Consider the following 12,268-nt stretch of genomic DNA (forward strand, 5'->3'; position numbering starts at 1 on the left):
GTCTGGGGCCGGTTTCTATTTTCCCTCCCAACCTGTTGGCCCTATTCTGGAAACTGACAACCACTTACACAGGAACTCGGCCCAAAGGCCATCTTTAGTAAGAGTGGGCTTTCTTTATTTGCCTGGAACATAGGAATTATACACATCTACCAGATGTATTTTAGGCATCTGTATCTAGGCTTCAGATGTTGATTCCTGGTACCAGAGTCTTAATTACTGCTGGATTCCTGCTATTATTAAAACTGCCTGCTAAATATTTCCCTGAGTGAGTTTTCAGCCTCACAATTCTTCGATGTGAATCTCCTAAGATACATTCTTTTTAAAAAGTAAGATATGTTCTTACTGTGTTTTTTAAATTCCATTCCATTTATTTGAGTAGGGGCTCTCTGATGCGGGTGTGGTGGGAGTTGGTTCTCGCTCCTTCCATTGTGTGGTTTCCTGGGGATTGAACTCAAGTTCTTAGGCTTGGCAGCAGGCACTTTTCCTTGCTGACCGGGTCCATGGCTGTCTTGTTATCTCTTACCCAAACTCTTCAAGGAAAAACCAAGCTCCTTAAATTGTCTCTTAAACGCGCCAACATCACAATTTCTCACTGTCTGGAGCAGAGACAGACAGAAGATGACCACTGGAACCTGATCACTGTATCAGGAGGGTTTTGGTTAGGTTGGTTTGTTTGCTCATTTGCTTTAAGAGAATATCTTCCGTGGCCCCAACTGGCCTCAAGCATTCTATATAGCATAGGATGACTTTGAACTCTGACCTCCTTCTCCCGGTGCTGGAACTACTGCTCCCCCTGGTTTTATACAATAACAGGGACTGAACCCAGAGGCTCGTGTGTGCTACGTAAACACTATAACAACTGAGCCACATCCCCAGCTCTCGTTTAATTTAGTGGGGGTTGCTGGAGAGATGAGTCAGTGGTTAAGATCCAGGTTTGATTCCCAGCGCCCAGAGAGAGAGCAGCTCACAACTGTCTTTAACTCCAGTTTCAGGAAACTCAAAGGCCTCTTCTGGGCTCTATGGGCACAGAAATACATGCAGGCAAACTGCCCGTACATAAAAACTTTTTAAATAGAAAATAAAAGGTTATGGTTTATTTGATAACTGTTTTGAGCAGAAAATTTTTATTCCCACCACATTACTGTTAATTGGTCGTTTTCCTGTGTTGTTATAGGTTGGAATGGGTTGTTTGTTCTGAAGCAATGTGTAGCCCAGGCTACCCTCAAACCAGAGCCTCCTCCTGCCTTAGAGCCAGGATTGCAAGCTTGTTCCTCCACTCCAGCTGATAAACTTCTCAAGGGCAAAGAATCAGTCTTTATCACTGCTGGCAAACAGTCAAACATCTGTCTGATATTGCTAAATGAGAAATAATTCCAATCGGCAACACATTTCTAGACTTTCTAGTGCCTACCAGCTCTTTGATGGTCTTTCTTCTAACCTGCTTAATAAGCCTGTTAAGTGGCAGTAGAGGAAACAAAATTTTAAGTAATTCATATGCGCAAAAACACACAGCAGGCAGCATCATCTGTCTTGTTCCTCAGCTGTCCCAGGGAGCAACTGACTGCAACCTGGCAGACATCTGGTAAATAATTGGTTGCTGTTGTGGGGTATTTACCAGAGAAGACTACTCGAACATGGGCTTAAGCCCATGGAAAGTCTTTATTAGCTGGTCAGCGACCACACTGAGTGTTTGGGATCCCAGTGTAGCCCCGAACCTTTGTCAGGAGCACAAAAACCATGTTCTGGGTTGGCATACTTAAGTTAACAAACACAGGCAGAACAGAACTACAGAAGCCAAAAAGTGAGGTTAGTACATTTAGAGACTTTCCCATAACCATGGCCTTTGATGGATTAGGTCTTTGTTCTCATTTTTGGCAAGTGGTGCTGTCTACGTGCTGAAGTTTACAGCCTGAATGGTACTTCCACCATGGAGTCAGTTTGCGCTAAGACTGTGTTACACAGCGTGAACAAGGCGTCTAGAAATCTTTGGGCTTTGACGGATGCAGGTAAAGAACATTCCCTAGGAATGTGTTTAAGATATTAGATGATAACAAACAGACAAAACTCCTGAGAACCTCATATGTACCTTCACAGTGTCTTGAGGAGCAGACTGCAGAGGAGTTAATGTAGGCCAGATTGTAAATGCACTGTCATGCTTTTTGCCCAAAAATATTCTAAAACAGGAGCTGAGAAACTTACTAAAAATGCTCTTGTTTCAATATTAAACAAATGAGAGAACAGCAGAAAGTATAGCAGCAAGGTCTAAAAGACTCGGATGTTTCCAAAGAAAAAAAAGAAAACGAACCCCCCCATCCATGGTGGCAACTGATGTAATCCCAGCACTTCAGAAAAAAAAAAAGTCAGGAAGGTCAGACGTTCAAGGTCATCCTCAGCCACGTAGGGAATTCAAGGCCATCCTGGGCTACCTGAGGACCCATCTCAAAACTAAACAATGAAGGCAGACGCGACGGTGTACACCTACACTCCCAGATGCTCCGGACACTTGAGGCAGGAGCACAACTTGGGCCTTGTTAGTTCCCACTGCAAGAGCAGCCAACCTTGGCGCCCAGAAAGTTACATCATCACCTATCGCTATGCCCACCCCTTAAAGGTGTCCGTCAGGCACAGTCTCTCTCTTGCCTTTCTCGTCTCCTGCTCTCTTCTTCTGTCTCTTGCTCCTCTTGCTTACCTGTCTGCCTGCCTGCCTGCCTGCCTGCCTGACTACCTGTCCCTCTCACGTCCCCATTCCCAGAATGCCTTTCTCTGTTTTGCACTCCTTTCCCCTTTCATCAATAAACCTCTTGCACTGACTCTCTTGCCAGTGGCATGCTCCCCCTCAGTGGCATACCTTGGCAGGGCCCAACGAAAAGAACCCAATTGGCCTTTAAAAAAAAAAATCCTTCAGGCCTTAGGAGTTGGAGGCTAGCCTAGACAACATAGCAAAACCCAAGAAACAAAACAAAATGAAAAAAAAAAAAGTTAGGCAATAATTAATGTTGAAAGAGAAAACTGAACATTTTTCCTGTGAACATTTTTATGAGTATGGCTGAAGAAGCTAATACTTACTAATAGAAAAACAGACTGGAGCTGGGTTTGGTATGTGCCGACACTTGGTTTCAGTTTTTTTCATTTATTTATTTATTTTTGTGCCTATTTCTGTGTTGTTTTGTTGTCTCTCTGGTTTTTTTTAAGATTTGTTTATTTATTTTATATATATGAGTACTCTATCTGCATGTACACCAGCATATCAGATCAGGATCCCACTAGAGATGGTTGGAAGTCACTATATGGTTGCTGGGACTTGAACTCAAGACCTCTGGAAGAGCAACTGGTGCTCATAACCACTGAGTCATCTCTCCAGCTGTTTCTCTGTTTTGAGACAAGGTTGCAGCTGGCCTGAAATCCATAGAGATATGCCTTCCTCTGCCTTCCTATATGCTAGAATCGGAGACGTGCACCACCACACCGGGCTTCATCCCAGAGTTTGGGAGTAAAGGCAGAACGGACTTCAAAATCATTCTCTCCTACATAACCAAGTTCAAGACCGGCTTCAACTACATGATACCCTAGCTCACAAAAAAATAAAAAATAAAAAAAAATCAGAAATTGAAGAAAGGACAAGAGAAGAGCTGTTTCAAAGGCTATGTAAGGAGTATTACTGCTACGTATAAAACAGGTAAAATAACAATGACCTTTGTGCAGGGTGGTGGTGGTGCACACCTTTTATTTTATTTTATTTTATTTTATTTTATTTTTTGGTTTTTTCGAGACAGGGTTTCTCTGCAGCTTTAGAGCCTGTCCTGGAGCTAGCTCTTGTAGACCAGGCTGGTCTCAAACTCACAGAGATCCGCTTGCCTCTGCCTCCCGAATGCTGGGATTAAAGGCATGCACCACCACCGCCCGGCTAGGTGGTGCACACCTTTAATCAGCACTTGGGAGGCAGTGGTAGGTGGATCTATGAGTTCAAGGCCAGCATGGTCTACAGAGCGAGTTCCAGGACACCTGGGGCTACACAGAGAAACCCTTTAGAAGGAAAAAAGACAAACAAAGAAACAAACACAATGACCTATGCAGGTTAAGACTTTTGGAGGGGGGTGGTTTTTTGTTTATTCCCCCCCCCCCCGCCCTCGAGACAGTGTTTCTCTATAGCTTTGGAGTCTGTCCTTGGATGCACTCTATAGACCAAGCTGGCCTCAAACTCACAGAGATCTGCCTGACAATGCCTCACAAGTGTTGGGATTAAAGGCGTGGGCCACCACAACCCAGTTCCAAGTTAGTCTCAATGTGAGATCATCTAGCAGAGTAACTTGCCATGTGGCAGGCACAATGGTTCTTATGATATGATTTCAAAAGATTTGTGAATGTACTGTGCCTGCCATTTGGAGATGACCTGCATTTGGAGACCAAATAGACATTGAAAATGTTAATATTGTTGTGAGCATCCTCTTCCATGACTATCTTCTTGCTTCTTGCCGAGAAAGGGACACAAGCCACTAGCTAGGGTGGTCACTTCTTCAGGGTTCTGAGTTGACCTGAAAGAAAAGAGATATTCAGCTTTGTAGAGAGTTCAGCATGGAGCTGGGGTGAAGAGAAAGCCATGGACAAAGTCTGTGTTGGAGAAAGAGGAGCTGATGACTCAGATCACAGTCACGGGTGCCTACAGACAGCTCTTCGTCCTTCACTGTGCGAAAGGTTGAATATAATTATAGTGGCTTCTTTTATTGTATAAATATGATTTGTCCACAAAACAACAGAGAAGGTCAGCTTCCCTCCTCTCCACCCTCCCAGGTCCAAAGGGCCAGCGAATCTTTCCAAGCCCCTCTTTCTTCCTCTCTTTCTCTTCATCTGAGTTCACCAGAAAACTCTATAATTTATTCAGGGCAGCTGAACATGGACTCCACCCACTGAATCAAGGTTTAACTCCATCGGCTGTCTCAGAGCAACAGTACAAACATATCTCCAGCAACATTTCCCCCTTTGGTCTAAATAAAAAGGAAACGTTTTAACTCTAACATGGTAAAACTATAAACAATAAGAACAATTATCAGGTAAGAATTACATTCACAATGTCCAGCCCATTTGTATTAGGCAAATTCAGAGAAAATACTCATTTATTTATCTTCTCTTGGTAAGGACAAAGTTTTATATCTAATTCACTTTCTATCATAACTTGTATTAACAACCTAGAAATATCTTTTTAGACCTAAAAACATTTCCTTAGATAAACAACTTAAACTTTTATGTCTCTCAGTCTTCTACATTTTACATCTCTTTTGTGAGATTTTTTTTTTTTTTTTTTGGTTTTTCGAGACAGGGTTTCTCTGTGGCTTTGGAGCCTGTCCTGGAACTAGCTCTTGTAGACCAGGCTGGTCTCGAACTCACATTTTTGTGAGATTCTTTTCTGAAGTTGGTAACAAGAAAATTGTAACTTTAATTATTTAGTCTCCAACCCCATCAGCAATCTGAGAAGGATATAATATTACTTGAGTAAACAGGAAGTACAGAGCAAACAACTTCTAAAGGTTCAGAAAGAGACATCTGGCTGCCTGGACAGTCACCAGACTTTTCTCTGTAATATTGGGGTATTTATCCTCAGCCTACATGCCTAGAATATCTGACAGTTTGTGAAGCAGAAATTTTGAAAGACTGTCTCACCTTGGCTTCATAAAGTTCAGCGGTCGCTTTCTTTTGAGTCCTGCTTGCCCAGTTTAGACACTATACCATCAGCATTCAAGGCAAGGGTAGTTTATTGCACAGTGGCTAACTTTGCACAATAAAAGCAATTCCAAATGGAGGTTCTTTGGTGCCCATCATCCTTTTTGAAGTAAATTGATACTTCCAGGAGTAGATGTGTCTCACTGCCATGAAAAGCCTTATGTTATTAGAACATCTTAAATGCCATATCTGTAGTTCTCTGAAGTGTTTAAAGACAATCATGGGGGGCTGGAGAGATGGCTCAGTAGTTAAGAGCATTGCCTGCTCTTCCAAAGGTCCTGAGTTCAATTCCCAGCAACCACATGGTGGCTCACAACCATCTGTAATGAGATCTGATACCCTCTTCTGGCCTGTAAGCAGACACACAGACAGAATATTGTATACATAATAAATAAATAAATAAATATAAAAAATAAAATCTTTAAAAAAAAAAGACAATCATGTATCTATCTAAACTATATCTCTGTTTGGCCTAAAAAAAACATACCAAACATGGCCACAAATTTGATTGCTATAGATGACTACTAATTTGTATTTCCACTGATACCTTTTAACAGGTTGAGAATTATTATAAGTAGGCACTGTGAAGGCAAATTTTCTCTCTCCTGTTCATGTAAAGCTATAGTTAAAAAGTGGTCTTTTAAATCAATCACTATAATACACCAGCCTTTAGATAATAAAGCAGACGGGAATTTCAGGCTGTAAAGAGCCCATTGACTGGATCATCTTATTAATTGCTCTTAGATCATTACCATCCTCCATTTCCCAGATTTCTTTTTAATGACAAATACGGGATTCCAAGGATGGTTGATGCTTCGATATGTTGTATGTTCAATTATCAAATCAAACTCAGGAGTTAGATATCATGGTAAAACTGATTGATCAGGGAAGGGATGGAGAAGAGATCTGTGACCTCCTCTCTTTCCTTCCCCTATCCAAAAGGGACCAGGAATCTTTCTAAGCCTCTCTCTACTACTTCTGGGTCCCTCTATATGTATTCTGGGTCCTTCCAAACCTCTATGGTCAAGTATTCAGCCAGTTGCTAACTCTGTCCAGCGATTCAAGGTTAAACTTGATCGGCAGTCTCTGAGTCAGTGCAAACAAATATCCCACAACATGGAATTCTCATTTTAGGCTTAAAATAGAGTTTTCTTCCTCTTACAATGGTGAGAACTTTAATAAATGCAAATTTTCTGTTAACAGCCTTTTGGAAGAAACTGCGTTTATCTTTCAGTCATGACTTTTTTTCTGTGTGGTTTTATTTTCATTTCAAAGGCAACTTGGTCACCGTGGTCACTAGGGCTATAGTTCCATGGTGGAGCCCTTGCTTAGTGTGCTTGAGGCCCGGGGATAACAACTCATGCTTATAATCCCAGCATTGGGACATTGAGGCAGGAAGATCCCAATTTCTAGGCTAGCCTAGGATATATGTACTTGAGAGTTTGAGACAATAGGAATCACCACAAATTCAAGGCCATCTTAATAATAATAATGATATCATGTCTCACAAAATAAATAAAAAATAAAAAGAGCTAGAGAGATGGTTCGGTGGTTAAGAGCACTTACACACTGCTCTTCCAGAGGACTCAGGTTCAATTCCCAGCACCAACATGGCAGCTCACAAAAATCCATGGAACTTGAGTTCCAAGGGTACTGGTGCCCTCTTCTGGCCTCTGCATGAACTGCATGCATGTGAAGGCAAAACACATATGAAATAAAAATAAAATATTTTCAAAGATTTATTTCATTATTAATGTGTGTGTGAGTGTGTATGTGTGTGTGTGTGTTAGAGAGAGAGAGAGAGAGAGAGAGAGAGAGAGAGAGAGAGAGAGAGAGAGAGAGAGAGAGAGAGATTGAGACTCTGCCAGCAGAGGCCAGAAGGCGCGAGATTCCCTGAAACTGACTTTACAGGTTGTGATTTAGGTGTTGGAAACTGAATTCTGATCCTCTCGCCAGCCTCTCTTAATAGTTTTCTTGAGACAGAATCTCATTTTCGTTGCCTAAGAAAATTGAAAATCGAGAAAGGAGATTATCAAAGAGTTGGCTTAACACTTTGAAATGCTAGTATTTCACTAAACAATGCCCCAACTGCTAGCCACTCTTAGTTAAGTTGGACCATGAGCCAGGCAAGGTGGCTCACATCTGTAACTCAGCACGCTGGAGGCGGAAGCAGGAGAGTGGTTAGTTTGAAATCAACCTGGGCTACAGAGCGAGACAACGAAGGAACAAGAAAGTACCAAGAAAGGGAGACTCATTTTACATTCTACAGTGACACAGGACATCACCTGTCTTCCCAAAAGAGCATTTTGTCTTGTTTTTGTTTTTTGAGACATGGTCTTAAGTAAGTAACCTACTCTGGTTTTGAATTCCACATACAGTCAAGGCTGGCCCCCGGCTCCTGTTGCTCCTGGTCCACCTCACTAATCCTGGGCTTCCAGGCATGAGCCGCCATGCTGGACCCAGCTCTCACTGACAACAGTTATTGTGTATCTTCTTCTTCCTTTTTTTTTTCTTTTTGAGACAAGGTTTCTCAGTGTAGCCTTGGCTGTCCTGTAATTCACTCTGCAGACCAGGCTGGCTTGTAAATCAGGGATCCACCTGCCTCTGTCTCTGCCTCCTGAGTTCTGGGATCAAAGGTTTGGGCCAGCAGTTATTGTGTATCTTCTTATTGCCATTCTAGGGTAGGCATCTCATTGGAGTTTAATTTGTATTTCTTTAATTACTAGCTGTGTTTTTTTTTAAGTCATGTTACTGATGATTATATTGAATGGTCCTCTAATTTTGACATCATGACCAGTATAGCTAAGAAACCTGCTAAATACCTGGGCCTCTGTACATAGACAGCTATGCCCCTGCTACTGAATTAGCCGGGTGGCATTTAAACATTCTTGCTATGCCTGTCCTAGGGCTGAGGAACAGGTTGATAGATGCTCGGATTTTGTAGAATGCATGGATGTGTGGAGACTCCTGAGGTATGTTGGAAGGCTGCGTGTGTCAGCAGGCATCATCGTGCATACGTGGGCCCAAGGTCCTTGTTTTTCTCCAGGGGAATGTGGTCCTGCAGAGAAACCAACACACATCCCACAGACACTGATCAATATGTGCTTCGCCTCACAGACAATGATTAGTGTGTGCTGGTGGACACACTATTTCTACACAGTTAGCAGTTAAAAGTGTTCCTATGTTTTATTTGCCTTTTTATGGTTTGGGGTTTGTTTGGTTGTTGTTGTTTTGTTTTGTTGAGACAGGGTCTCATTTCATAGCCCTGGCTGGCCTACAACCTACTATATAGACCAGGCTAACCTTAGACTCAGAGGGATTGACCTGCCTCTGCCTCCCAAATGCTGGGATTAAAGGTGTGGATCACAACACCCAGCTAGGTTTTCCAAAATTCTTTTTTATTTACTTTTTAATTTTATGTGTTCGGGTGTTTTAATCTACATGAATATCTGTGCACTACGTGCATTCAATGCCCTCAGAGGCCAGATGAGAGCACTGAATCCCCTGGAATTGGACTTACAGATGGGTGTCAGCCTCCATGTAAGTGCTGGGACCTGAGCCCAGCACGAAGATCAAGTGTTCTTAGCTTCTGAGCCATCTCGCCAGCCCCTTGTTTGGGTTATAATTTGGTGATCCATTAGAGAAATACTGAGAAAACTTTAAATTATGTAACACTGTTAACTGATGATTGTCAAATGTTTTACTCATAATATACAATGCGAAGGCATGACTTAACTATGTTCAGAATGTTTTTTTTCTTTTGACTTTTTTATTGACATTTATTGAGCTCTACATTTTTCCCTGCTCCCCTCCTTGCCTCTACCCCCCCCCTTCAACCTTCCCCCAAGGTCCCCATGCTCCCAATTTACTCAGGGGATCTTGTCTTTTTCTAATTTCTACTTCCCATATAGATTAGATCTATGTAAGTCTCTCTTAGTGTCCTCATTGTTGTCTAAATTCTCTGGGATTGTGGTTTGTAGGCTGGCTTTCTTTGTTTTATGTTTAAAAACCACCTACGAGTGAGTACATGTGATAATTGTCTTTCTATGTCTGGGATACCTCACTCAAAATAATGTTTTCTAGCTCCATCCATTTTCCTGCAAAATTCAAGGTGTCAATTTTTTTCTGCTGTGTAGTACTCCATTGTGTAAATGTATCACATTTTCCTTATCCATTCTTCGGTCAAGGAGCATTTAGGTTGTTTCCAGGTTCTGGCTATGACAAACAATGCAGCTATCAACATAATTGAGCACATGTCCTTGTGGCACGATTGAGCATCCTTTGGATTTATACCCAAAAGTGGTATTACTGGGTCTTGAGGAAGGTTGTTTCCTAATTTTCTGAGAAATCGCCACACTGACATCCAAAGGGGTTGTACCAGCTTGCATTCCCACCAGCAATGCAGGAGTGTTCCCTTTTTCCCACAACCTCTCCAGCATAAGTTGTCATCAGTGTTTTTGATCTTGGCCATTCTTCCAGGTATAAGATGGAATCTCAGAGTTGTTTTGATTTGCATTTCTCTGATGACTAAGAATGTTGAACATTTCCTTAAGTGTCTTTCAGCCATTTTAGATTCCTCTGTTGAGAGTTCTATGTTTAGGTCTGCACTCCATTTTTATTGGACTATTTGTTCTTTTGGTGTCCAATTTCTTGAGTTCTTTGTATATTTTGGAGATCAGACCTCTGTCGAAGTGGGGTTAGTAAAGATCTTTCCCCATTCTGTAGGCTGTCATTTTGTCTTGTTGACCGTGTCCTTTGCTTTACAGAAGCTTTTCAGTTTCAGGAGGTCCCATTTATTAATTGTTTCTCTCAGTGTCTGTGCTGCTGGGGTTATATTTAGGAAGTGGTTCCCTGTGCCAATGCGTTCAAGTGTACTTCCCACTTTCTCTTCTATAAGGTTCAGTGTGGCTGGCTTTTTGTTGAGGTCTTTGATTCATTTGGACTTGGGTTTTGTGCATGGTGATAGATATGGGTCTATTTTCATTCTTCTACATGTTGATATCCAGTTATGCCAGCACCACTTGTTAAATATGCTTTCATTTTTCCAGTTGATATTTTTTTGTTTCCTTGTCAAAAGTCAGGTGTTTGAAGATGTGTGGATTGATATCTGGGTCTTCTATTCGGTTCCATTGTTTCTCCTGTCTGTTCTTATGCCAATACCAGACTGTTTTCATTATTGTAGCTCTATAGTAGAGTTTGAAGTCAGGGATTGTGATGCCTCCAGAAGTTCTTTTATTGTACAGGACTGTTTTGGCTATCCTGGGTTTTTTGCTTTTCCATATGAAGTTGAATACTGTTCTTTCGAGGTCTTTGAAGAATTTTGCTGGGATTTTGATAGGCATTGCGTTGAATCTGTTATAATTATTTTTTTAAGTTGGCTGTTATTGTGCCTATTTCCTAAACTTCATTTTTCCCAAAATCCAACTTTGCTCCCAGTTTAACAAGTTCTATCACTTTTCTCTCATTTCATACCATAACCTTATTCTTTATTTTGTGTGTGTGTGTGTGTGTGTGTGTGTGTGTGTGTGTGTGGTGTGTGTGTGTGCGCGCGCGCGTGTGTAGCCCTGACTGGCTTGGAGCTCTCTATGTTAACCAGGCTGGTCTTGAACTCACAGAGATCCTCCTGGGACTAAAATGTACGTATGCTACCCATGCAGACATATTTCTTTTCTTTTCTTTTTAAATATGTATACAGTGTTCTGCCTACATGACAGAAGGGGGCACCAGATATCATTATAGGTGGTTGTGAGCCACCATGTGGTTTGTGTGAATCGAATTTTGGACCTCTGAAAGAACAGCCAATGGTCTTAACCTCTGAGCTATCTCTCCAGCCTCACAGTCTTTTCTTTTAAACACTCTTTTGACTTTTCTTTTCTTCTGGCTTCACTAGCATCACTAACTGCGATGCCGGGCTGCAGAGATGGCTCAGAGGTTAAGAGCATGGGCTGCTCTTCCAGGGCACCTGAGTTCAATTCCCAGCAGCTACCTATAATTAGAGTTGGTGCCCTCTTCTGGCATTCAGGCACGCATGTAGGCAAAAGACTGTATACATAATAAATAAGGGGGGGGGGGGACACGATGCCTCAGAAAGAGGGACACGAATGGAAGGAAGGAAGGAAGGAAGGAAGGAAGGAAGGAAGGAAGGAAGGAAGGAAGGAAGGAAGGAAGACGGTCCCTTAGAAGAGGGACGCGAAGTTAAAGCCGAGCATTCGAATGGAGGACTCCGAAATGGGTGTAGATCGCTACTTTCTGAAACTTGGGAGAAACCTAGAGAAAAGGTCGCATTGCCTTAGAGTCCTTTATCGCCTTCAATTCTTTCTCTCAAGCTTTGCACGGCTATAGGTACATTTAGGTACATATAGGTACATATAGGTATAGTTGGCATTCCCGGGGACCGTCTTGACTGGTTTGTGACCGGACACGATGGCCACTTCTTCCGACGTCTCCCAAGCGGACCAAAATGCATTCCAGTGCTAGGCGGAACCCCCGCGCCTGGCGGAGGTTGCCGCTCGGCGCCAGCAGCGTGTGCGCGTGCTCATTGGCGCTTCCGGCG

Source organism: Arvicola amphibius, chromosome 7 (assembly GCF_903992535.2).
Source record: "Arvicola amphibius chromosome 7, mArvAmp1.2, whole genome shotgun sequence".
Lineage (NCBI taxonomy): Eukaryota > Metazoa > Chordata > Mammalia > Rodentia > Cricetidae > Arvicola > Arvicola amphibius.